Source organism: Emys orbicularis, chromosome 13, assembly GCF_028017835.1.
Source record: "Emys orbicularis isolate rEmyOrb1 chromosome 13, rEmyOrb1.hap1, whole genome shotgun sequence".
Lineage (NCBI taxonomy): Eukaryota > Metazoa > Chordata > Testudines > Emydidae > Emys > Emys orbicularis.
Window position 1 is genome coordinate 20,445,775 of NC_088695.1, and position 27,681 is coordinate 20,473,455.

General features: G+C 46.4%; 3 pseudogenes; 1 reads left to right on the forward strand and 2 right to left on the reverse strand.

Moving 5' to 3' along the window:
* LOC135887575 (zinc finger protein 271-like) overlaps positions 1 to 27,681 on the forward strand; it is a 167,661-nt pseudogene that overhangs the window by 97,600 nt on the left and 42,380 nt on the right.
* Positions 10,629 to 11,581, reverse strand: LOC135888094 (olfactory receptor 6M1-like; annotated as a pseudogene).
* LOC135888096 (olfactory receptor 6E1-like) lies at positions 17,061 to 18,033 on the reverse strand (annotated as a pseudogene).

The window sequence follows — 27,681 nt, forward strand, 5'->3', positions numbered from 1 at the left end:
GCATTTTTTAATTTACCTTTGCTTGATGACGGCTTATGCCGGTAAACTGAAAACATGGGGAATTTATAGGAAACTGGGTTAATGGGGATGAATCTGGATTGTCAATATTTATTATTTAGCTTTCCTACAGGAAGGTCAGAGGTTCAGCTGGTCCAATCTGGTGCAGAAATGAAGAAGCCCGGCGAGTGTGTGAAGCTATCCTGTAAAACCTCAGGGTTCACTTTCACTTTTGTGTACATGCATTGGGTCAGGCAGGCTTCCGGGAAAGGCCTGCTTTGGTTAGGATGGATTGACCCTGAAGATGGCTCTACCAGCTATTCCCAGTCATTTAAAGACAGAATCTCCATCACCGCAGATAATTTCATCAGCACCGTGTATCTGCAACTCCGCAGCCCGAGAGCAGAAGACACGGCTGTGTATTACTGTGCTGGTCACACAGTGAGCAGAATCCAATTCATAGCCATGCAAAAACTCTCAGTGGGAGGGCAGCAGTGGATCACAGACTGTACATATGATGCCGCCCTTCCAGGCCATGTCTACTCTATTGCCATTGTAGGGCACTGTAGGGATATCTACTATCCATATTTCTATTCTGTTCTGTTCTATTCACATTCTTATGTGTTCAAGACTTCGTATCTCCAAATGTTACTTGTTCCTAATTATGTGGTATGCACCACTTCCCTTGAAATATCCTTGCACTCAAGAAACATGCCAACATATCATCGCACAAAGAGAAACATCTCACCTGGAAGATTTTACAAAATTCTACTGAACACGACTAAATGAATGAAAGAAAGAAAAACTGAAGGAATATTTAAGGTGTGTCCACATTTTGAGCTGTACATCTGCATTCCAAGGTAGAGGGGATGTATCCTCACTAGTTCTGACTGAGCTCTTGTGCTAAACATAATTTGTAGCCATGGTGCGGGACGAGTTGTGGGATGCGCTAACCGCGCTGAGTACGTACCTATCCAAAATGCTAGGCAAATATCTGAGGCAGCTAGTCCCTCCTCCCTCTTGCTTTGCCATGACTACATTCATTCTTAGCATGCTGGCTCAGAGTCTACCTCTTATCAGAAAAAGAAAAAAGAAAGAAAATTAGTGTCAATTCAATATTTTTGTAAGTAGTTTATATATATATATATAGTGACAAAGTCAGGCCGGCCAGCTGCAAGAAGTTGTGGGACGGCAGATATGTAAGCTCTAGAACAGGAATCAGCAATCTTTGGTATGCGGCTCGCCAAGGTAAGCACCCTGTGGCAGGACAGGGCGGTTTGTTTACCTTCTGCGTCGACAGGTTTGGCCGATCACGGCTCCCAGTGGCCGCGGTTTGCTGCCAATGGGGGCTGCTGGAAGTGGCGCAGGACGAGGGATGTGCTGACTGCCGCTTCCCATAGCCCCCATTTGGCCTGGAGCGGCGATCCGCGGCCAGTGGGAGCCGCGATCGGCCGAACCTGCAGATGCGGCAGGTAAACAAACCGGCCCGGCTGCCAGGGTGCTTACCCTGGCGAGCTGCATGCCAAAGGTTGCCGATCCCTGATCTGGAATGATAAAGGTCCTCTTCCCTATCAGCAGAGAAGGGCTTCCCACAGGTCAATTAGGATCAGCTGAGGAGGGGTTACCTTGGCTCAATTAGGAACACCTGAATCCAATTAAGGGCTGCCTGCGACCCTTTAAAGAGAGGGTTGTCTCCCCTGTGGAGAGAAAGGAGGAGAGAGAGGGGGAGACAAGCTGCTCCCAGGCTAGAGGCAGCAGGGAAATAAGCGTCTCTGTGCTCTGTGCTCCTTCCCAGAGAGGAAACAGACACACCCCAGACCCTGCTAGGGGAAGGACTGACTCCCCCGGGCAAACCAGAGGAGGATGCCCCGCCCCAGCGAGGAGGCAGGGGAAGGGAATCTCCCTTTGTACTGGTGTCTAGTTCCTCTGTGTGTTGGAGGATCCCCCTTAGCCCTACCCTGAGGCTACCCAGAAAATACAGCCCGAGAAACACAGATGGGGGGAGACAAAGACAGCCCCAGTGCAGCAGACAGGGGTTGATTTACCCCATATAAAATTATGTATCAACTCACGTCATGAGTCTCAAACAGAATCCACAACCGAAACTGAAACTTCCCTAAAGGATTCGCCCCCCCTTCTTAGGAGTTGGCCATCCGCTCACTTTGTGAGTTCTGGAAATCTCGGCACACGTGTGAAAGTCACGATAAGACTGGAGGCCTTTCTGGAAGGTGTGTTTTAATTAAACACAGGTTACTGGGCTCAATGCAGGACAGGGCCGCCCAGAGGGGGAGCTAGTGGGGCAATTTGCCCCAGGCCCCGGGCCCCGCATGGGCCCCCACGAGAATATAGCATTCTATAGCATTGCAACTTTTTTTTATGGAAGGGGCCCACAAAATTGCTTTGCCCCAGGCCCCCTGAATCCTCTGGGCGGCGCTGATGCAGGAGCAGTGGATGAAAATCTGTGGCCGGTATAATACATAGGCTTGGCTGAATTCAGTTTTTACTTTTTGATTATATTGATGGTGGATATCAGTATTTATTTTTAAGCATTTTAAAATATAGAGATAGATTTAAACTTTCAGTTGAAATAAAATTGGATTTTAAGTATTTTTTTATCATTTTCATCTATTTATATTTACACAGTTGTGAGAGATTATAAATCGTCAGCTAACGAGAAGGTGAGAATCACTATTGAATGACAGTAGACGTCGAGATTCAAAAACGTAAAGGTTTATAACTGTTAAAACATGAATTGTCAATGTATGCAAAGGAAATATCTTTAAAATAAACTCTAGGAAGTTCTTAAGCAGTGTTTTTCTTACTTTGCCTTTCAGCAAATTTCAGTTTGTATTGAGGGAAATGTTTTTGGTTGGTTTCCGTGTGTGGGGTCAAAAGGACATTTGTCGACATTTACTAGTTACACAGGAGGTGAGACGAGATGATCAGAGTGGTCCATTGTGTCCTTGGACGTTTCCAAGCAAACTGCACGTGCTCCTAGGGCCTCTCTCAGGTACAGGAAGCCCCCTCGCCTCCCCTGTGGTGGGTGCTGGGCGGGGGGCTGCCATCACATGTGTGCCTCCTCCCCTGCTGCTGCCCCTCACTGTAGCCTCACTGGGGGTGGGGGATGGGGCTGCCCCTTGTGGGGGATGGTGACTGCGGGCAGGGGGCCCTGTGCTGGTGGAGGGTCCCGCCGGAAAAGGGAAGGGTCTGAGGTGGAAGGGCAGGGTAAGGGCAGCCTACCCTGGCACTAGTGGGTGGGGGTGCTAGGACCCTGCGGTGACACTTGATGCTGGGAGCCTGCAGAGCGGAGGCAGTGGAGCTGCAGGGGAGAGGCAGGGACATTCTGGGACACAGGGGAGGCACAGGGGTGGCAGGCAGGGCCAGGAGGGAGACTCGACCCCAAACATTGGTGGAGCCAAGCCCCCTGGCCCTGAATATTGCTGGAGCCCAGGCACCATGGGCCCATACAACTCACTGCCCCTGGGCACAACGCCTCCTAGGGTGAGCCCTGGCCTAGTGCAGATCTTTTCCGGGTTGTGCCTAAAATAAAAGCCTGACTCATTGTTATCAGAGGCACCACTGGAGGGGTGAGCGACTCCACCACAGGCAGATCAGAATCTGGGCCCAAGTGTCTTGCTGCTTTTATACCCCTGCTTCGAAGGCGATGAGGGTTTATGCAAAGTCTGTGGGGAGCTTCCTGTTTAAAAATCCAACCTCTTTTCCCCTCTAGAAAAACTACATCGAAACAGCAAGTCTGTCATCTGCTTTTACCGGTCAGAATATCGGTGTTTGGTTTGGCTGCAGAGGATAACAAATATGAGGCATATTTTAATTTATCTTTGTTTAATGGCAGCTTATGCAGGTAATTTGAGAACATGGGGAATTCAGAGGATGCTGGAATAATGGGGCTAAATCTCCTGTTCCAGTATTCATTATATGCCTTCCCTACAGGTGTCCAATCGGAGGTTCAGCTGGTCCAATCTGGGGCAGAAATTAAGAAGCCCGGCGAGTCTGTGAAAATATCCTGTAAAACCTCAGGCTTCACTCTCACCGACTACTATATGCACTGGATCAGACAGACTCCTGGGAAAGGACTGGTTTGGCTTGGAAGAATTGACCCTGAAGATGGTGCCACTATCTATGCCTAGTCTGTGAAAAACAGAGTCACCATCTCAACAGATAACCCCATCAGCACCGTGTATCTGCAACTCCGCAGCCTGAGAATGGAAGACACGGCTGTGTATTACTGTGCAAGAGAGAGTGAGAGACAACTAGTTCTAGCCATGCAAAAACTCTCAGTGTGAGGGCAGCACTACTTCATATACTTCTGACATATGAAAATCTCGTAAGGTTATTTCTATTCCATCCCGACTAGGGTGCAGTGTAAACTCATCCAGTAGACACAGATACATTTTATTTGGGTTTATTTTAATTCAGGGGCTTGTCCCATAGTTTGATTGTTTTTTAATAATTCAGAAATTTAGGATTATGCGCAAGGGAATACCAACAAGGCAATTATACATGTATTGAACGACTAACAAACTATGGACTATGTCTCTGTATTCTATCAATGGCTATGTATAGGAAGAGACAGTTTTGGAGAAGAGAGGAAAAAGTGAAAAATCTCAAGTTATGCAGGAATTAGAGAAGAGAAAGAGAATTTTGTTTAAAGTCAGATGGGAAGAATTCAGGTACAACAGAGAGAAAGAGAGGGTGTGTGGGGGGGATAGATAGAGGGGGTGTATGGGGATAGATAGATAGATAGAGAGAGAGAGAGAGAGAGAGAGAGAGAGAGAGATTTGATTAATTTAATAGAAATTGGGTATCCAGATCCCCTTTCACATCTTTGACAATCTCAGCCGAAGTGAACGTTTCCACTTACGGCAGCATGCAGCATACTCACACCGCATACCCAGCTAGCACAGGTGTAAGCAGCAGTGTAGATAGTGAGGCCCAGCTTTGGCAGGCAGAGAAGAAGAAAGTTCCCCACATACCTTCACTCCCAAAGCATAGACCCTACGTGGGCTCTCCTAGGGTGATTAGACAGCAAGTGTGAAAAATCAGGACAGGGCTGGGGGGTAATAGGAGCCTATATAAGAAAAAGACCCAAAAATCGGGACTTTCCCTATAAAGTCAGGACATCTGGTCACGCTAGGCTCTCCACACACCCAGGCAGTGCCTTCCACGTGTACGCTGCTATTGGTAGCAGTGTCGTGTCCCGCTGCCTCCCCCCACGCTGGAGCCTGTCATTGTGGTGTGGCAAATCTAGAGACAGCCTGCCTTTTACAGTCGCAGGTCGCTACACATGCAATGCCTGTACCCCACATGCAGCCCTAAGTGTAGACATCACCTCAGAGTCTATGACAGCTGGGTGCTAAAACAGTGACCCACTAGATGCCTGGGTTTAGAGCTGATGATAGTCCTTGTTTCAAACCTCAGTGACCTTCCCAGAGGGGTATTACCATGAAAGTGCAACTTCTACCTCCAGGAAGCATAGCTGGAGTGCTGTGCAGTTACCAGAAGATGCACAATGGGCTTATGAGTCTAGCAAGCTGTGAGCAAACCTTGGACTTGAGTCTACCCCCATCCCCCAATTAAAAACAAATAAGCAAATAAAAATCTTGACTGAGCAATGTCATGGGGGCCACCAGGAAGGTTTCAGTAGCTTTCTCACAGGAACACTGGTGATTTCATTGAAAAATACACCCAAGTTACCAACGTAAAGAGAGTTCCAAAGGTGAAATTCCCCTTGATGTATAGGGCCAGCACAAGGGCTACGAAATACTTAATCCTTTGACGTAGATGGAGCTGTTCCACTTTGTGTAAATAATCAACTATTCATTGGGACAGAGAGAAAAAGACTGACTCTATAGTCTGGTGGTTTTGGAACTCAACTGGAATTTGGGATCTCCAGCTTCAAGTCCCTGATCTGAATCAGGATCTTCCATATCGCAGGTAAATACCCTAATCACCAGGCTAATGGCTATTCTGTAAGAACATTAGAACATAAGAACGGCCATACTGGGTCAGACCAAAGGTCCCTCTAACCCAGTATGACACTGGCCAATGCCAAGTGCCCCAGAGGGAATGAACAGAACAGAGAATCATCAAGTGATCCATCCCCTGCCGCCCACTCCCAGCCTCTGGCAAACAGAGGTTAGGGACACCATCCCTGCCCATCTTGGCTAATAACCATTGATGGACCTATCCTCCATAAACTTATCTAGTTCTTTTTTGAACTCTGTTATAGTCTTGGCCTTCACAACATCCTCTGGCAAGGAGTTCCACAGGTTGACTGTGCGTTGTGTGAAGAAATACTTCATTATGTTTGTTTTACACCTGCTGCCTATTAATTTCATTGGGTGACCCCTAGTTCTTGTGTTATGAGGAGTAAATAACACTTCCTTATTTACTTTCCCCACACCAGTCATGATTTTATAGACCTCAATCATATCCCCCCTTAGTTGTTTCTTTTCCAAGCTGAAAAGTGTGAGCTTGCTTTCAGAAATTCCAGCCTGGACATGCGTTGAGTCTATTTGACTGCAGTCCTGAAGGTCATGGGGTTGAGTCTCGCTTGATCTCATAATGAAATGCCATGTCTGGTTTACCCATCTGCAAAATGGGTACCTGATCCATTTGGTTTGGGCATTCAAAGGCTGGTTGACATGATGCTGGCCCCATTACTCCCCTGTGTACCATTAGCTATGAAACTGATGTGCCTTAACTGAGTCAGCCCGATGAGCCATTGGCTTGGGAGAACTTCTGATGTCAGAAACCTTCCTGGGAAAGTTTCATCGGAACAAAGGTGTTGTCACAGAATGTTTTGGTTCTGATGAATTGGCATTCCCCAATGGAAAAAAATGTTTAATTGAAAATTTCCCAATCAACGCTAATGTTTATTCCATTCTAGTGGTTAGTCAACCTAAGACGATAACAGCTTCAGTTAAGGCAGTAGCAAAAGTTCAGGCTTTTAGCATTGAGGGTTCAACTCCTGCTGATGACTGTGATATACAGGCCTTGTGCTGTCCCGCTGAGCTGTAGGGTTCTTTGTCTCACTTAAATCCTCAGCACTGGCTGTGTAGGAGGATGCATCGGTTTGATTAATATTTGCTGGCCCTCTGCAGAGCGAGTGAATCTTATTCTGGTATTTATAACTTGGGTATCTCTTGGTCACCTCAGGTAAGTTGGGATTTTCAAAGCAGCGTAAGAGATTTATGCACACTAACCCCTTTGAATTAATGTGCTTAATTCCCTTAGTCTTCTATAAAAATTCAAGCTCTAGCAACTCGTTTTTTTTCCACCAGAGAAAAGCAGCCAGGCTTCAGGAAACCCCTTTTTTTGCTCACCGCATTCCAGAAGGCCGCCTTCACCTCCTTCTTTCTTATTGTGTAAATCAAAGGGTTCAGCAAGGGCACAAGATGGCATTTAACATTGACACTACCTTGTTGAGACTGAACGAGGAATGCACACTGGGCCTCAGGTACATAAACAGAACAGCCCCATAGAGTATCGAGACTACAGTCAGATGGGAAGCGCAGGTAGAAAATATCTTCTGGAACCCTGTTGCGGAGGGGATGCAGAGGATGGTGGATATTATACAGATGTAGGAAACCATGGTGAACATCAAGGAACTGAGAATAACTGTGAACGCAGCCAAGAATCCCAGCAACTCAATGAGGCAGGTATCAGTGCAGGCTATTTTTAAGACCGGCCCAATGTCACAGTAGAAATAGTTGCTAATATTGGAGTCGCATAAGGGCAGCTGGAAGACCAGAAGAGTTTGGAATAATATATACAGGAATTCCCCGAAACAAGCCCCACGGACAGCTGGAGGCAGGTCTTGCTGGTCATGACTGTGGCGTATAGCAAGGTTTGCATATGGCCAAATAGCGGTTGAAGGACATGACAGCCAGGATGAAGAACTCCGTACTGCCCAGGAAGAAATGGTAGAAAGTCTGAATGAGGCATCAGTACATGTAAATTTTTGTCTCAACTGCTACAAAGATCTCTCGCATTTTGGGCACCATGGCGGTGGTGTACCAGCTCTCCAGGAATGAGAGGTTGCTCAGGAAAAAGTACATTGGAGTGTGCAGCTTGTGACTGGTCCTCACGATGATCACAATAAGGCCGTTTCCTACAATGGTCAGGATGTACATGAGTAAAATGACTGAGAAGAACACAATGTGAAAACCATGCCCAAGGGGGAAGCCCCGGAGAATTAACTCCTTCACTGTTGCAGTATTCTTCTTGCATATTTCTTCCTCCTTTGACTCGCGACTCGCAGGGACAGCAAAAGGCACAGTCGTTTGGAGGTGGGAGTTCAGTTCAGTGGTAGTTCCAAAGAATCAGGGGAGGCAAAAATTGGTTTGGCCAAATCTGAACCTGTTCGGAATTAGTGGAGAATTTAAAAAGTTGTCACAAATTCCTGTTTGGATCAAAGGAAGCATTTTGTTAGATGCAAAACATTTGGGGCTAGATTCACAACATCTAAGGAAGCTGTTCCTTTGAACAACGTGGTGTCCGGGCTAAATGCAGTCTTGACCCCCTTGCTGAACCCTTTGATTTAAACAATAAGAAAGAAGGAGGTGAAGGCGGCCTTGGGGAATGCAGTGAGTGGGGGGGGGGAAATTTGGGAGAGGGTTCCCTGAAGCCTGACTGCTTTTCTCTGGTGAAAAATACCTAGTTGCTAGGGCTGGATTTTTCAAAGAAACCTAAGAGAGTAAAACACCTTAATTCAAAGGGGTTAGTGGGCATACATCTCTTAGGCTGCTTTGGAAACCTTGGCCTAGATAAGGTGACCAGAAGATACCCAAGTTATAAATACCAGAGCAAGATTCCTTAAGTGTCCTTTAGCTCAGGGGAGAAGCACTCACCTAGGATATAACAGACCCATGTTAAAAATCTGCTTTGGAAGAAAGATTTGAACTTAAGTCTTCCCCTTCCTGAGTAACCACAGGACAATGGGTTACTGCCTGATGGGGGTAGGGGTGTTCTTAATATTTCTCGTTGATGCTGTTCAAATTTGTATAACAAATTAAAAAGCCACTGGTGCAGGGACTTGAACTTAAGTCTACAACAGCCTAAATACTCACCTAACCACAAAAGGTACAAAGCCAACTTTCTACTGACTCTTTTTGGCCTGATGATTGTACTGTTATAAGAAGGCCCTCACTATCTCCTCCTCCCCTATTTTGAGTGTGATGCCTAAATCCCCTTGTGAATCTGGAATGATTTATTAACACAGCACAGATCTCAATCCCAAGAACATCACTATGGGGCAATTTGCTTCACAGAGCTGTGTGCTTCACTCAGTACAGGATGTTATAGTCTGTCAGTGAATTCTGACCCCCGTGCTCAGGTGTGATTCTAGGAGGCAGTGGGGCACCAGAGGGACGTTTTCCCCCGGAACAAGAAAGAAGGATTTCCGCAAGATTCATCAGCCAAAATGTGTCCTGTAGGAGTGAAGGGAGGATATTTAATTTTAAGCAGCAAAACCAAGCCAAAGTCTAAGGTGTTTTTACTTCAGTGCTTCCTTTTTGGGGATTAATTATTTGTGTTCTATCTTTCAAGTTTAAGTGTGAAAATATTTTTTTCTCACAGAATCTCACTGATGAATCAGAAAAACAATGTAAAATGTTGAGTGTCTGAAACGTTTAGTTAATCTGGTACAATGGCATTGAAAACAGGGGAGGGGAGCTGGTGGGAAATGTGTTCCCATTCTGCATCAGAATAAAACCTAGACATTTTGACATTTATTATGAAAGTGTTTCTCTGTTCAGGGTAGTGTTATTAGTCAATTCAAGAGACAAACCAGCTCTGATCCTAGAGGCCTATGGTTTGGATAATGTCTTGGAACATGGGAGATGCAGATTCCAAACACTATATGGCCTGGGAGTTGATCCAGTGTCTTTCACATCCCAGGCATGTCTGCTAACCAGCAGGAACTGCAGCTGAAGAATCTCTCTCTCTGGAGATTCGTTCTGTATCTGAGACATCTCCATAATGTGACTAACCTTCTACAGATACTGAAAGAAATGATGAAGGTCTGAAATCTAACATTAGAGATATGAGGCTATTGAATATTTCCCCATACATCCTGTGGTCCTGGTCCACTGGATCTTTGAGCAATACTTGGACTCGGGAAACCTGACTTTAAATCCTAGCACGGCCAGAGATTTCTTGTCTGACCTTGGGCAATTCATTTATTCTAACCATTGGCTAAGTTCCTTAGCTATAAAAATTAAAGATAATGTTTTCCTACCATGCAAGGGTGCTGTGACGTCCTCGGAAACCATAGGAACGAAGAGAAAAAAGTGCCTAACAGATATTTGGTACCTGAGTCTTGCTGAAAGTGGTGTGGCCTGAAGGAAACTTGCTCTGCTACTATCAATGCAGTGTTTGTTCTCTGGATAATTGCACATTGCTCTCAAGTGGGTGACAGTTCAGCACTTTAAAGGAAGGTTTAATTATTCTAATTATTTCCTTGAATAATAGAATTGGCTGAACATTTATTCATAAAAAATACACGTGAAGGAAGGAGTATTACACAAAATTGGGCTACAGATTAGTGGATTGATTCATGCCCTTCCATTATCTTTCTGTTGCTTTTCTTGTATCTGTTTGGAAGCAAGTCACAGATCGGGGAGCAACTTTGCAGTACCCAACCTAAAGGTTTCTCTCAGAGCAAGTTTCACAGTCTTGTTTCTGAGGCTGTAGATAAAAGGGTTGAGGAAAGGGTACAGTACGGTGTTCAGCAGAGCCACCCCTTTGTTGAGGTTCAAGGAGGAATTTCCAGAAGGCTTGGCATACAACACAATGCAGCTCCCATAGGCAATTGCCAAAGATGTGAGATGGGAGCCACAGGTAACAAAAGCTTTCTGTCTGCCTGTGGGTGTTGGGATTCGGAGAATAGAAAATAAGATGCTCACATATGACAACATAGTTAGGCATAATGAGCTCAGCACTAAAGTTGAGATCAAAATAGAATGCACCCTTCTACCCCACTGGTGTCAGTGCAGGACAGTAGGAAAAGGGGTGTGCTGTCACAGAATAAATGGTTGATCACATTTGGCCCACAGAAACTCAACTTCAAAATGAGGAGCATCCGTAAACTCATAACCATAAAACCTCCCACCCACGTACCGAGAACTAACTGGATGCAGAATCTCTGCTTCATGATGGTGGTGTATTGCAAAGGGTGGCAGATGGCAACATAACGATCAAAGGACATGACCACTAGGAAGGCTAACTCTGTTGCACCTAAGGCAAAATAGAAGAAAGACTGGGCCATGCAGCTGTGGAATGAAATGGTTCGGCTGATTGAGAGAAAGTTCAGCATCATGTTAGGGCTTGTGACCCAGGTGAACCAGATTTCCAAGAAGGACAAATTGGTGATGAAAAAGTACATGGGAGGGTGGAGTCGGTGATTCACCCACACGATGAAAATGATGCCCACGTTCCCAGTTATTGTGATCAGGTAGGTGAGGAGAAGAACCAAGAAGAGGAAAACCTTCAGTTTCTCACCAAGACTGGAAAATCCCAGTAGGATGAACTCAGACACAGCCGTTTCATTTCTTTCCTTCATGGCCAACGTCAGCCTTGGCTCTGGGAAGAGTTACAGTGAAAATAAGTTTCAGAGTGGTAACCGTGTTAGTCTGTATCAGCAAAAACAACGAGGAGTCCCTGTGGCACCTTAGAGACTAACAAATCTATTTGGGCATAATCTTTCATGGGCTATAACCCACTTCATCAGCTGCCCAAATAGACAATGAAAATAAGAGCATGCCATTTTCACAGATTCATACATTTTTAAAGCCGATGAGACCCTTTTGATTTTCTAGTCAGATTTTTTGCCTAACATACATCATAGCATTTTACCTTGTAACTCCTCCATTAATCCTCTCACTTGTCATGAGCTGCCCCTCCCTCATTCAACACTAGTGTCTCAGGTTTGGTACTACTGGCCTTATACTCCTTTAATATTGCTCTCCGGACACTTGCCGGGAAATATTCGGTGATCCTGGCTTTTTTCCTTCCTCTATTTCAAGGACATTGCAGGTCTCTTCCAAGTCTAGAGATACTACTCCTCTGATTTCTGGGTTTGGAAAACCATTATATTTTTATTTAACCAAGCTAAACATAAACATAAATATAGCATTTAGTGACCCTTTCACTTCGTACATCTCGAGGGAGACCCTAATCTTATCAACACATGATCTGGTCAGGGTCCAGCTCCCACATCCTCTCTGTGGTGATGCTCCTGCTCCCCTTTGGAGAAAACCGATGACCATTCTCAATGAAAAAAATCTGAATAAGCCATTTAGGTGGCGCCTCCCTCCAGGAGTCTAAACGTCTCTGTCTTTGAGCACCCAGCAGCATATGTTCTTTTTGGTGTTCGTCCCACAACATCCACCATAATAGATTCATAAATTCCAAGGTGAGAAGGGACCACTGTGATCATCTAGTCTGACTTCTTGTCTAATTCCGGCCACAGAACTTCCCCAAAACAATTCCTTTTGAACTAGAGCCTGCCTTTTAAGAAAACATCCAATCTTGATTTTAAACTGACCAGGGATGGAGAACCCACCACACCAGCCTTGCTAAGTTATTCCAATGGGCAAGTCTCCTTACTGTTAAAAATAGACACTAAGTCCAGTCTGAAGTTGTCTATCTTCAACTCCCAGCCATTAGATCTTGTTATACTTTTGTCTATACTCTTGGAACTTTTTCCTGAGATGTTCTCTGGCCGGTGTTACACAGAAAATCATATTATATTATCACAACTGTCCCTCGTATTCTACAAATACATGAACTATGGAACACCAAAGCAAATGCACAGTCGTATTATAGTTTTATATATTTACCTTTTCAGAGTAGTGGCGGAACAGCTGCTGTCATTTAGAAAAGAAACAAAAACCAGCTCTGTTCTCTGAATCTCTCTCTCTCAGTAGCCGTTGCTCTCTTGCCATCTCTCCTCCTCTGTCCATCTGGGGAAACGTCTCGCTTTCACCCACACATTAAATAAGGTTTTGAAAGTGCAATCATTTAATCTGAGCCACGGCAAAACAAACAGGAGATTACCAGATGCAAGAACTCTCATAGGACATGCTGAGATACCTGATCAAATTGAACCCTAAAATAGTCATCTTCTTGAAGGCTAAGATTTTCAAAAAGTCTACAGTAGTTAGGTGCAATGCTCCCATTATCTTTCCCTGGGATTCTGGTGCTCAAACACTTAGGAATCTTTAAAAATCCTACCACAAAATTTTAAGGCAGAATAGGAAGATGAATTCATCTTTTTGTGAATTTTCAAAATATATTTTTTTTTATTATTTTTAATTAGAATTTGTAATCATGCTCTGAAGAGAAACAAGAACATCTCCCTCAAACAGTCACAACATTATTTACCCTTTTCCCAAACACTAATGATTATGTTCTTAAATTGACAGATTGGCAAATTAATGTGTGTTTTCTTAGTATGGCTGTGTGACTAAAAGCTATTTCAGTAAGCTGACCATTTAAAAAATTGAACATTGTTTCAGGTTGAAATATTTTTTTTTAAAGAATTTGCAGTGAATGAAAAAGTTAAACAGAAACAGTAAATTTATGTTGGGTCAGATGAAAACATTGACATGTAATTGTTTATGTTTGGGCCATTTTTAAAGGTTTTCCAAACAAACAAAAGCAAAGGAAATTTTCAGACAAAAAAAGTTGTTTTGCAGTAAAAAACCCCCAAAGCATTACATTTTCAAACTGCTGCAATAAAATGTTTTGATTTTTGTAAAAAATGGTCGACACAACTCAGTGAAACCAACAAAGACTTGCAAAACCTTTCAGTGTCGTCTATCAGCATTTTCGATCAAAAAGAGTTTCAACAGAAAAATTTCCCCTACTTCTATTTATGAAAATTTGTGTGTGTTACACCAGGTTTTGGTATGAAATCCTTGATGTTAAGAAGTGCCACAATAACATTCCACTTAAGAGATGAAATGGGAAAGTTAGACTCTTTTTCTAATACAAGATTGCTAACGGTATCATTTTAGAGGCCGAGATGAAGGAAGAACAGAGACTAGACAAAGACAGGCAACACCAGTCAAGACTAGTGATTTTATTTTAGCAATAATTTTTCCAAGGGGGATGCAGGGGGGACAACAGTAGTGCGTCCAGTTCTGGGTGCCACACTTTAGTAAAGATGTGCACAAATTGGCTAGAGGCCAGAGGAGAGCAACAAAAATGAAAAAAGGTTTAGAAAACCTGTCCTATGAGAAAAGGTTAACAATTGGGACATGTTTAGTCTTGAGAACAGAAGAGCAAGGGGGACCTGTTAACAGTCTGCGAATGTGTTAAGGGCTGGTATAAAGAGAATAATGATCCGGTCTCCATGTCCATGGAAGGTAGGACAAGCAGTAATGGGCTCAGTGTGCAGCAAGGGAGACTGAGAATGATTTCCCTAATTTCTGATCTAACTATAAGGACAGTTAAGCACTAGACTAGTTTCCAAGGTAGGATGTGGAATCCCCATCATTGGAGATTTTAAGAACTGGTTGGACAAACATCTGTGAGGGATGGGCTATGTTTATTTGGGCCTGCCTCAGAGTAGGGGGCTGAATTAAATGAGCTATCTAGGCCCCTTGCAGCTGTTGCCTGACTCTTTTAAAGATTAGGAGTACTTGTGGTACCTTAGAGACTAACAAATTTATTAGAGCATAAGCTTTCGTGGGCTACAGCCCACTTCTTCGGATGCATATAGAGTGAAACATATATTGAAGAGATATATATATATACACATTAGAGAGAGCATGAACAGGTGGGAGTTGTCTTACCAACTCTGAGAGGCCAATTCAGTAAGAGAAAAAAAACTTTTGAAGTGATAATCAAGATAGCTCAGTACAGACAGTTTGATAAGAAGCAAGTGTGAGAATACTTACAAGGGGAGATAGATTCAATGTTTGTAATGGCTCAGCCATTCCCAGTCCTTATTCAATCCTGAGTTGATTGTGTCTAGTTTGCATATCAATTCCAGCTCAGCAGTCTCTCGTTGGAGTCTGTTTTTGAAGTTTTTCTGTTTTAAGATAGCCACCCGCAGGTCTGTCATAGAATGGCCAGACAGGTTAAAGTGTTCTCCCACTGGTTTTTGAGTATTATGATTCCTGATGTCAGATTTGTGTCCATTAATTCGTTTGCTTAGAGACTGTCCGGTTTGGCCAATGTACCTGGCAGAGGGGCATTGCTGGCACATGATGGCATATATTACATTGGTAGATGTGCAGGTGAACGAGCCCCTGATGGTATGGCTGATGTGATTAGGCCCTATGATGATGTCACTTGAATAGATATGTGGACATATGCATCCGAAGAAGTGGGCTGTAGCCCACGAAAGCTTATGCTCTAATACATTTGTTAGTCTCTAAGGTGCCACAAGTACTCCTGTACTTTTTGCGGATACAGACTAACACGGCTCCTACTCCGGAACCTGTCATTATAAGACCTGTGCACCAAGGTGAATATTCATGCTAATGCTCAAGCTTCCATTCCCAAATCTAACTTCCTCAGCCACATAACACGGAGGTGTACTTATTCTACAGGTTAACATATTAATACATATTAATGCCATTTTAGCTCATTATGATACCTGTCACTTCTTGTTTAAGCCGGTTTACGGTTATTATTTGCATGTTCCTGCCGTGTTCCTGCTGTTGCCGTGTACCCTTAAGTTCCAACTCCTGCCATTGAGCAAGCTAGCCCAAATTCCACCAAATCTGAGGGTAACTTTCGGACCACTTATCTATGCCAAAGGTTACAGGCCTATTATATGTCACTACACTTATGCTAACCTGCTTAAGCTAATGTCTTACAAGATACAGGCCTGGAGGCTCCTTGCGTTACAGCTGAAGGTAACAAGGCTAAACAGCCCTACATGTCTAGGGTACTAGGAAAGTTAGGGCAAAGTGAAAGGTTGCACTGTGGTGCAAGAAACGGGGGGCGGATTTCCTCTCTGAGCCAGCACTGATCCCACGAACATCAGGCAGCCGTGTGCTTGACTCAATATAGGCTGCTGTTGTCTTTGAGTCAAGGTTGAGGCCAATACCCCGCTGTGGTGCTAGGAAGTGTGGGGCTGCCTGCAGGGGCCTTTTCGCCACACCAGAGAAAATGTTTTCAGGAAGATTAATCAGTTAAATTGTTTTCTGATACACGGTGAGAGTGGGAGGTTGGGGGGAAAATTTAATTTTAAACAGTAGAAGCAAAGTCTTTGCCTCACTTTCTGTTATTTCAGCACATTCTTTCTTGGGATTAACTATTTGTGTTCCATCTTTCAAAGTGAATGTTTTTTCAACACTTATAACTAGAGGTGAAATAGAAAAGCATTGTAAAAATGAGTGTGTCTGACCTTCGTTGATCTTGTACCATGGAAATGAAAGGGGGAAGGAGAGAGATTCTAGTCGGAAATCTTGAATTCCATTTTATGATTTCAAAGTGTGTTTTCCTTCTGCATCAGAATGAAACCAAGACCTTTTGACATTTTGTGTGAAACAGTTCCTCTCTTCCAGTGCGGTATTACTGGTCACTCTAGAAAGCTCAGCTCTGTCCCTACAGCCCAATGGCTAGGATTACGTCTGGTACATGGGACATGCAGGTTCCAATCACTATATGGCCTGATTTGACGCTGGGAGTTGAACTGGTGTCTTTCACATCCCATGCACATAGCCTAACCACCAGGCTTAATAATTGAAGAACCTCTCAAACTACAGACAGAAAGAATAAATATGTGCCTAGCTTATATCTGTTCCCCAAGTGGTTTTGTGTCGCCCGAAGGAAGCTTGCCCTGCTACGATCAGAGAAGTGTTTGATCGGTGGATAATTACCCATTTGTCTCAAGTGTGTGATAAATCAGCATTTTCAAGAGAGACTGCATAAATCTAATGATTTCTTTGAAGAGTAGAATTGACTAAACTTTAATTTTAAAAAAATACAGATTGAGAAAGGACTATTAAACATAATTTTCTAATAATAACACATTCATTATGGTGGTGGGTATTTTTTTGTTTGTTTTCCTTTTCTTATATCTATCCAGAAGCATGGTGCAGATTGTGGAACAACATTACAGTACTACGACTTAAGGTTCCTCTCAGGGCGAGTTTCACAGTCTTGTTTCTGAGGCTGTAGATAAAGGGGTTAAGGAAAGGGTACACTATGGTGTTCAGCAGAGCCACCCCTTTGTTGACATCCAAAGAGGAATTTCCCGAAGGCCTGGCATACAAAACAATGCAGCTTCCGTAGGCAATTGTCAAAGCTGTGAGATGGGACCCACAGGTAGCAAAAGCTTTCTGTCTGCCTGTAGCTGTTGGCATTTGTAGAATAGAGAAGAAGATGCTCATGTAAGACAACATTGTTAAACATAATTAAGTCAGTAGTTGAGATCAAAATGGAGTCCACCCTCTGAACCCGACTGGTGTCAGTGCAGGAGAGCTGGAAGAGGGGAGAATTGTCACAGAAGAAATGGTTGATCACATTCGGCCCACAGAATCTCAGCTTCGAAATCAGGAGCATCCGTAAATTTGTAACTGTGAAACTTCCCACCCATGAGCCAAGAACCAGTTGGAAACTAAGTCTCTGCTTCATGATGGTGGCGTATTGCAAAGGGTGGCAGATGGCAACATAGCGATCAAAGGACATGACCACTATTAGGAACAACTCTGTACCACCCAAGACAAAATAGAAGTACGACTGGGCCATGCAGCCATAGAATGAAATGGTTTGGTTGACTGAGAGAAAGTTCAGCATCAGTCTAGGGCTCGTGACTGAGGTGAACCAGATTTCCAAGAAGGACAAATTGGCAATGAAAAAGTACATGGGAGAGTGGAGTCGACGATCAACACACACTATGAAAATGATGACCACATTGCCTGTTACTGTGATCAGGTAGGGGAGGAGAAGAATCAGGAACAGGAAAATCTTCAGTTTCTCACCAAGACTGGAAAATCCCAGAAGGATGAACACAGACACAGCCGTTTCATTCCTTTCCTCCATGTCCGACATCAGCCTTCTGTGTAAAAAGGGTAACAGTGAAAATAAGTGAATGGCATTTTTGTGTATTCATAGATTTTAAAGCCAGATGGACCCCTTGTGATCTTCTAGCCCCACTTTGTACGAAACATATGACACAGGATTTTACCTAGGTTTCAGAGTATCAGCCGTGTTAGTCTGTATCCGCAAAAAGAACAGGAGTACTTGTGGCACCTTAGAGACTAACAAATTTATTAGAGCATAAGCTACAGCCCACTTCTTTGGATTTTACCTAGTAACTCCGTTACTCCCCTAACTTGTTGTCATAAGAACGGCCTAACTGGGTAAGACCAATGGTCCATCTAGCCCAGTATCCTGTCTTCTGACAGTGCCCAATGCCAGGTGCCCCAGAGGAAATGAACAAATCAGGGCAATTATCAGGTAATCCATTCCCTGTCATTCACTCCCGGCATCTGGCAATCAGAGGCTCGGACACCCAGAGCATGGAGTTGTATCCCTGACTATCTGCGTTAATAACCCTTGACCGATCTATCCTCCATGAACTTATCTAATTCTTTTTGAACCCAGTTATACATTTGGTCTTCACAGTATCCCCTGGCAATGAGTTCCAGAGGTTGACTGTGTGTTTTGTGAAGAAGTATTTCCTTTTGTTTGTTTTAAACCTGTTGCCTATCAGTTTTATCAGGTGACCCCTCATTTTTGTGTTGTGAGAAGGGGTAAATAGCACTTCCTTATTCACTGTCTCCACACCATTCATGATTTTCTAGACCTCTCTGATATCCCCCCATAGTCATCTCTTTTCCAAGATGAAGAGACCCAGTCCTTTTAATCTTCCCTCATATGGAAGTTGTTCCATACCGCTAATCATTTTTGTTACCTTTCTCTGTAACTTTTCCATTTTTAATACATTTTTTCTTATATGGGGTGACCAGAACTGCCCACAGTGTTCTATGTGCGGGCATAGTATGTATTTATATAGTTGCATTATGTTATTTGCTATCTTATTATCTATCCTTTTGCTAATGGTTCCTGGTGGGGGTATGTCTACACTACAGGATTAATTCGAATTTATATAATTCGAATTTAGGAAACCGATTTTATAAATTCGAATGTATTCGGCCACACTAGGCACCATTAATTCGGTGGTGTGCGTCCAAGCTACCATAGTAGCATCGATTTCCAGAGCGTTGCATTGTGGGTAGCTTTTACATAGCTATCCCATAGTTCCCGCAGTCTCCACCCCCCTTGGAATTCTGGGTTGAGACCCCAGTGCATGATGGGGCAAAAAACATTGTCGCAGGTAGTTCTGGGTACAGCCTCCCCCTCCCTCCCTGAAAGCAACGGCAGACAACCATTTCGCGCCTTTTTTCCTGAGTGAACTCTGCAGACTCCATTCTGCATCAAGCATGGATCCCGTTGTGCTCCAGAACGCAGTCTTGAACATTATAAACACCTCGCGCTTTCTCGTGGAGTTTATGCTTACACAGGACCAGAAAAAAGAGGCGAGGAGGAGGAGGAGGCGGCGATTGCAGCGCAGCGACCAGCGTGATGAGGACATGGACACGGACACAGAATTCTCTGAGACCGCGGGCCCCGGTGCTTTGGAGATTATGATGTTAATGGGCCAGGTTATAGGCTTTGAACGCCGATTCTGGGCCCGGGAAACAAGCACAGACTGGTGGGACCGCATAGTGTTGCAGGTGTGGGACGATTCCCAGTGGCTGAGAAACTTTCGCATGCGTAAGGGCACTTTCATGGAACTTTGTGACTTGCTTTCCCCTGCCCTGAAGCGCCAGAATACCAAGATGAGAGCAGCCCTCACAGTTGAGAAGCGAGTGGCGATAGCCCTGTGGAAGCTTGCAACGCCAGACAGCTACCGGTCAGTCGGGAATCAATTTGGAGTGGGCAAATCTACTGTGGGGGCTGCTGTGATGCAAGTAGCCAAAGCAATCACGGAGGTGCTGCTACAAAAGGTAGTGACTCTGGGAAATGTGCAGGTCATAGTGGATGGCTTTGCTGCAATGGGATTCCCTAACTGTGGTGGGGCAATAGATGGAACCCATATTCCTATCTTGGCACCGGAGCACCAGGGTACCCAGTACATAAACCGCAAGGGGTACTTCTCAATGGTGCTGCAAGCACTTGTGGATCACAAGGGACGTTTCACCAACATCCATGTGGGCTGGCCGGGAAGGGTTCATGACGCTCGCGTCTTCAGGAACACCAATCTGTTTAAACGGCTGCAGCAAGGGACTTACTTTCCGGACCAGAAAATAACCGTGGGGGATGTTGAAATGCCAATTGTTATTCTTGGGGACCCAGCCTACCCCTTAATGCCATGGCTCATGAAGCCATACACAGGCAGCCTGGACAGGAGTCAGGAGTTGTTCAACTACAGGCTGAGCAAGTGCAGAATGGTGGTAGAATGTGCATTTGGCCGTTTAAAAGGTCGCTGGCGATCCTTATTGACTCGCTCAGACCTCAGCCAAACCAATATCCCCATTGTTATTACTGCTTGCTGTGTGCTTCACAATCTCTGTGAGAGCAAGGGGGAGACCTTTATGGCAGGGTGGGAGGCTGAGGCAAATCGCCTGGCTGCTGATTACTCGCAGCCAGACACCAGGGCGATTAGAAGAGCACACGATGAAGCGCTGCGCATTAGGGAAGCTTTGAAAACCAGTTTCATGACTGGCCAGGCTACAGTGTGAAATTTATGTTTGTTTATCCTTCCTGAAAACCCGCCCCCTTTATTGACTCATTCTCTGTAAGGAACCCACCCTCCCCCTTCCCCCAGCTTGCTTTCAAAGGAAATAAAGTCACCATTGTTTAAAAATCATTTATTCTTTATGAATTGATTATAAAAAGAGGGAGAGAACCTGAGTGGGGTTTGGGAGGAGGATCAGCGGGAAGGAAAAGCCCAGTAAAAAAAGGTTAAGAAAATGGCAGCCTTTTGCTTGGGCTGTCCACTGGGGTGGAATGGGAGGGTGTACGGAGCCTCCCCCCCCGTGTTCTTACACATCTGGGTGGGGAGGCTATGGAAAATGGTGAGGAGGTAGGGGGGTTATACAGGGGCTGTAGCGGCACAGAACCTGAGTGGGGTTTGGGAGGAGGATCAGCGGGAAGGAAAAGCCCAGTAAAAAAAGGTTAAAAAAATGGCAGCCTTTTGCTTGGGCTGTCCACTGGGGTGGAATGGGAGGGTGTACGGAGCCTCCCCCCCCGTGTTCTTACACGTCTGGGTGTGGAGGCTATGGAACATGGTGAGGAGGTAGGGGGGTTATACAGGGGCTGTAGCGGCACTCGGTTCTCCAGCAGCCGTTCCTGAAGCTCCACCAGACGCCGGAGCATGTCTGTTTGCTCACGCAGCAGCCCCAGCGTTGCTTCCCGACTCCTCTGATCTTCCTGCCGCCACCTCTCATCTCGAGCGTCTCTCCTCTCCTCACGTTGGTCCCTTCTGTCCTCACGTTGGTCCCTCATGTCCTCACGTTGGTCCCTCATGTCCTCACGTTGGTCCCTCCTGTCCTCACGGTCACTGGCTTCTTTCCTATACTTGCAAACCGTCTCCTTCCACTCATTCAGATGAGCTCTTTCATTCCTGGTGGATTGCATGATTTCGGAAAACATCTCTTCTCTCGTTTTTTTTTTACGACGCCTTATCTGGGATAGCCTTCGGGAAGGAGGAGGGAGGCTTGAAACATTTGCACCTGCTGGAGGGAGTGAAAAAAGGAGAGAATTTTTTTAAAAGATACATTTTTCAGAACAATGCTTATACTCTTTCACGGTGTATACTATTCACATTACATAGCACATGTGATTTCTGTGCAAGGTCGCATTTTGCCTCTTAATATTGAGTGCCTGTGGCTTTGCTGCTAGAGATCACAGACGCAGGTCGGGGCAACAGAATTCACCTTGCATGCTGCCATGGTAAGCCACTGTCTTTAGGCTTCTGCGCCCTGCTTTCCCACATACCAAGCAAAGCCCGTTGTGCTGCAGTTTTCCTGTTAGCTTGTTTTCTGCTGCTGAAGGTTAACACCCCCCCCCCCCATCCAATTCTCTGGGATGAGTGCTTTATCCCTCCCCCCACCGCCTGGCTGGTATCAGGGAAGATCCCTGCAGGAACCAAACTAACACCCCCCCCCCCCACCCGCCATGAATTCTCTGGGATGAGTGCTTTATCCCTCCCCCCACCGCGTGGCTGGTATCAGGGAAGATCCCTGCAGGAACCAAACTAACACCACCCCCCCACCCGCCATGAATTCTCTGGGATGAGTGCTTTATCCCTCCCCCCACCGCGTGGCTGGTATCAGGGAACATCCCTGCAGGAACCAAACTAACACCCCCCCCCCCCCCACCCGCCATGAATTCTCTGGGATGAGTGCTTTCTCCCTCCCCCCACCGCCTGGCTGGTATCAGGGAAGATCCCTGCAGGAACCAAACTAACACCCCCCCCCCCACCCGCCATGAATTCTCTGGGATGAGTGCTTTATCCCTCCCCCCACCGCGTGGCTGGTATCAGGGAAGATCCCTGCAGGAACCAAACTAACACCCCCCCCCACCCGCCATGAATTCTCTGGGATGAGTGCTTTATCCCTCCCCCCACCGCGTGGCTGGTATCAGGGAAGATCCCTGCAGGAACCAAACTAACACCCCCCCCCCCCCCACCCGCGATGAATTCTCTGGGATGAGTGCTTTATCCCTCCCCCCACCGCCTGGCTGGTATCAGGGAAGATCCCTGCTAGCAAAACGCGAAAAGCTCTGGGCCAATCCTCCCCCCCCCCTTGCACTTGGCTAAATGCAGGGAAGGATTTCTTTTCAGCCACAGGCAAACAGCCCAGTAGGAACGGCCACCTCAGTCCCCTTAATTAAATTCCCTTATTTCAACCAGGTTACCCTAAGCGATATCACTCTCCTGAGGATTACACAGCAAGATAAAGAACGGATGTTGCTTGAATGCCAGCAAACACCGGGACCATACGCTGCCAGGCTCTGTCAGGCAATGATACCAGATTACTTGCTACTAGCATGGCGTGGTCAAGTGTCCTACCATGGAGGACGGAATAAGGCTGCACTGCCCAGAAACCTTGTGGCAAGGCTTTTGGAGTACCTCCAGGAGAGCTTCATGGAGATGTCCCTGGAGGATTTCCGCTCCATCCCCAGACATGTTAACAGACTTTTCCAGTAGCTGTACTGGCTGCGAATGCATCCCAAGTGCTCAGGGCAAATTAATCATTAAAAATGCTTGCTTTTAAACCATGTTTTATATTTTAAAAGGTAAACTCACCTGAGGTCCCTTCCATGGGGTCATGGTCTTGGGTGCTGGCTTGGGAGGCTTGGGAGGGTACTTCAGTCAGGGTGAGAAACAGTTCCTGGCTGTTGGGGAGAACGGAGAGCTGGGTGCTCTCTGCCAGCTCGTCCTCCTCCTCCTCCTCTTCCCCTTCCGCGGAATCATCAGGTGTCCCTGATGAGATTATCCCCAGCTCGGAATCCACAGTCAGAGGTGGGGTAGTGGTGGCGGCCCCCCCTAGAAATGCATTTAGCTCAGCGTAGAAGCGGCATGTCCGCGGCTCTGACCCGGAGCGACCGTTTGCCTCCTTTGCTTTTTGATAGGCTTGTCTGAGCTCCTTGACTTTCACGCGGCACTGATCTGTGTCCCTATTGTGGCCTCTCTCCATCATGCCCTTGGAAATTTTTTCATAAGTTTTGGCATTTCGTCTTTTCGAACGCAGTTCAGCTAGCACTGAATCCTCTCCCCATATAGAGATCAAATCCAGTACCTCCTGTACGGTCCATGCTGGTGCTCTTTTTCGATTATCAGCCTGCATGGTTACCTGTGCTGATGAGCTCTCTGTGGTCACCTGTGCTCTCCACGCTGTGCAAACAGGAAATGAAATTCAAATGTTCCCGGGGCTTTTCCTGTCCACCTGGCCAGTGCATGCGAGTTCAGATTGCTGGCCAGAGCGGTCACAATGGTGCACTGTGGGATAGCTCCTGGAGGCCAATAACATCGAATTGCGGCCACACTAACGCTAATTCGAATTGACAAATTCGATTTTGGCGCTACTCCGCTCGTCGGGGTGGAGTACAGAAATCGAATTAAAGGGCCCTTTAATTCGAATTAAATGGCTTCGTTGTGTGGACGGTTCCAGAGTTAATTCGAATTAAAGCCACTAAATCCGAATTAAAGGTGTAGTGTAGACCAGGATTAATTCGAATTTATATAATTCGAATTTAGGAAACCGATTTTATAAATTCGAATGTATTCGGCCACACTAGGCACCATTAATTCGGTGGTGTGCGTCCAAGCTACCATAGTAGCATCGATTTCCAGAGCGTTGCATTGTGGGTAGCTTTTACATAGCTATCCCATAGTTCCCGCAGTCTCCACCCCCCTTGGAATTCTGGGTTGAGACCCCAGTGCATGATGGGGCAAAAAACATTGTCGCAGGTAGTTCTGGGTACAGCCTCCCCCTCCCTCCCTGAAAGCAACGGCAGACAACCATTTCGCGCCTTTTTTCCTGAGTGAACTCTGCAGACTCCATTCTGCATCAAGCATGGATCCCGTTGTGCTCCAGAACGCAGTCTTGAACATTATAAACACCTCGCGCTTTCTCGTGGAGTTTATGCTTACACAGGACCAGAAAAAAGAGGCGAGGAGGAGGAGGAGGCGGCGATTGCAGCGCAGCGACCAGCGTGATGAGGACATGGACACGGACACAGAATTCTCTGAGACCGCGGGCCCCGGTGCTTTGGAGATTATGATGTTAATGGGCCAGGTTATAGGCTTTGAACGCCGATTCTGGGCCCGGGAAACAAGCACAGACTGGTGGGACCGCATAGTGTTGCAGGTGTGGGACGATTCCCAGTGGCTGAGAAACTTTCGCATGCGTAAGGGCACTTTCATGGAACTTTGTGACTTGCTTTCCCCTGCCCTGAAGCGCCAGAATACCAAGATGAGAGCAGCCCTCACAGTTGAGAAGCGAGTGGCGATAGCCCTGTGGAAGCTTGCAACGCCAGACAGCTACCGGTCAGTCGGGAATCAATTTGGAGTGGGCAAATCTACTGTGGGGGCTGCTGTGATGCAAGTAGCCAAAGCAATCACGGAGGTGCTGCTACGAAAGGTAGTGACTCTGGGAAATGTGCAGGTCATAGTGGATGGCTTTGCTGCAATGGGATTCCCTAACTGTGGTGGGGCAATAGATGGAACCCATATTCCTATCTTGGCACCGGAGCACCAGGGTACCCAGTACATAAACCGCAAGGGGTACTTCTCAATGGTGCTGCAAGCACTTGTGGATCACAAGGGACGTTTCACCAACATCCATGTGGGCTGGCCGGGAAGGGTTCATGACGCTCGCGTCTTCAGGAACACCAATCTGTTTAAACGGCTGCAGCAAGGGACTTACTTTCTGGACCAGAAAATAACCGTGGGGGATGTTGAAATGCCAATTGTTATTCTTGGGGACCCAGCCTACCCCTTAATGCCATGGCTCATGAAGCCATACACAGGCAGCCTGGACAGGAGTCAGGAGTTGTTCAACTACAGGCTGAGCAAGTGCAGAATGGTGGTAGAATGTGCATTTGGCCGTTTAAAAGGTCGCTGGCGATCCTTATTGACTCGCTCAGACCTCAGCCAAACCAATATCCCCATTGTTATTACTGCTTGCTGTGTGCTTCACAATCTCTGTGAGAGCAAGGGGGAGACCTTTATGGCAGGGTGGGAGGCTGAGGCAAATCGCCTGGCTGCTGATTACTCGCAGCCAGACACCAGGGCGATTAGAAGAGCACACGATGAAGCGCTGCGCATTAGGGAAGCTTTGAAAACCAGTTTCATGACTGGCCAGGCTACAGTGTGAAATTTATGTTTGTTTATCCTTCCTGAAAACCCGCCCCCTTTATTGACTCATTCTCTGTAAGGAACCCACCCTCCCCCTTCCCCCAGCTTGCTTTCAAAGGAAATAAAGTCACCATTGTTTAAAAATCATTTATTCTTTATGAATTGATTATAAAAAGAGGGAGAGAACCTGAGTGGGGTTTGGGAGGAGGATCAGCGGGAAGGAAAAGCCCAGTAAAAAAAGGTTAAGAAAATGGCAGCCTTTTGCTTGGGCTGTCCACTGGGGTGGAATGGGAGGGTGTACGGAGCCTCCCCCCCCGTGTTCTTACACATCTGGGTGGGGAGGCTATGGAAAATGGTGAGGAGGTAGGGGGGTTATACAGGGGCTGTAGCGGCACAGAACCTGAGTGGGGTTTGGGAGGAGGATCAGCGGGAAGGAAAAGCCCAGTAAAAAAAGGTTAAAAAAATGGCAGCCTTTTGCTTGGGCTGTCCACTGGGGTGGAATGGGAGGGTGTACGGAGCCTCCCCCCCCGTGTTCTTACACGTCTGGGTGTGGAGGCTATGGAACATGGTGAGGAGGTAGGGGGGTTATACAGGGGCTGTAGCGGCACTCGGTTCTCCAGCAGCCGTTCCTGAAGCTCCACCAGACGCCGGAGCATGTCTGTTTGCTCACGCAGCAGCCCCAGCGTTGCTTCCCGACTCCTCTGATCTTCCTGCCGCCACCTCTCATCTCGAGCGTCTCTCCTCTCCTCACGTTGGTCCCTTCTGTCCTCACGTTGGTCCCTCATGTCCTCACGTTGGTCCCTCATGTCCTCACGTTGGTCCCTCCTGTCCTCACGGTCACTGGCTTCTTTCCTATACTTGCAAACCGTCTCCTTCCACTCATTCAGATGAGCTCTTTCATTCCTGGTGGATTGCATGATTTCGGAAAACATCTCTTCTCTCGTTTTTTTTTTACGACGCCTTATCTGGGATAGCCTTCGGGAAGGAGGAGGGAGGCTTGAAACATTTGCACCTGCTGGAGGGAGTGAAAAAAGGAGAGAATTTTTTTAAAAGATACATTTTTCAGAACAATGCTTATACTCTTTCACGGTGTATACTATTCACATTACATAGCACATGTGATTTCTGTGCAAGGTCGCATTTTGCCTCTTAATATTGAGTGCCTGTGGCTTTGCTGCTAGAGATCACAGACGCAGGTCGGGGCAACAGAATTCACCTTGCATGCTGCCATGGTAAGCCACTGTCTTTAGGCTTCTGCGCCCTGCTTTCCCACATACCAAGCAAAGCCCGTTGTGCTGCAGTTTTCCTGTTAGCTTGTTTTCTGCTGCTGAAGGTTAACACCCCCCCCCCATCCAATTCTCTGGGATGAGTGCTTTATCCCTCCCCCCACCGCCTGGCTGGTATCAGGGAAGATCCCTGCAGGAACCAAACTAACACCCCCCCCCCACCCGCCATGAATTCTCTGGGATGAGTGCTTTATCCCTCCCCCCACCGCGTGGCTGGTATCAGGGAAGATCCCTGCAGGAACCAAACTAACACCCCCCCCCCCCACCCGCCATGAATTCTCTGGGATGAGTGCTTTATCCCTCCCCCCACCGCGTGGCTGGTATCAGGGAACATCCCTGCAGGAACCAAACTAACACCCCCCCCCCCCACCCGCCATGAATTCTCTGGGATGAGTGCTTTCTCCCTCCCCCCACCGCCTGGCTGGTATCAGGGAAGATCCCTGCAGGAACCAAACTAACACCCCCCCCCCCCACCCGCCATGAATTCTCTGGGATGAGTGCTTTATCCCTCCCCCCACCGCGTGGCTGGTATCAGGGAAGATC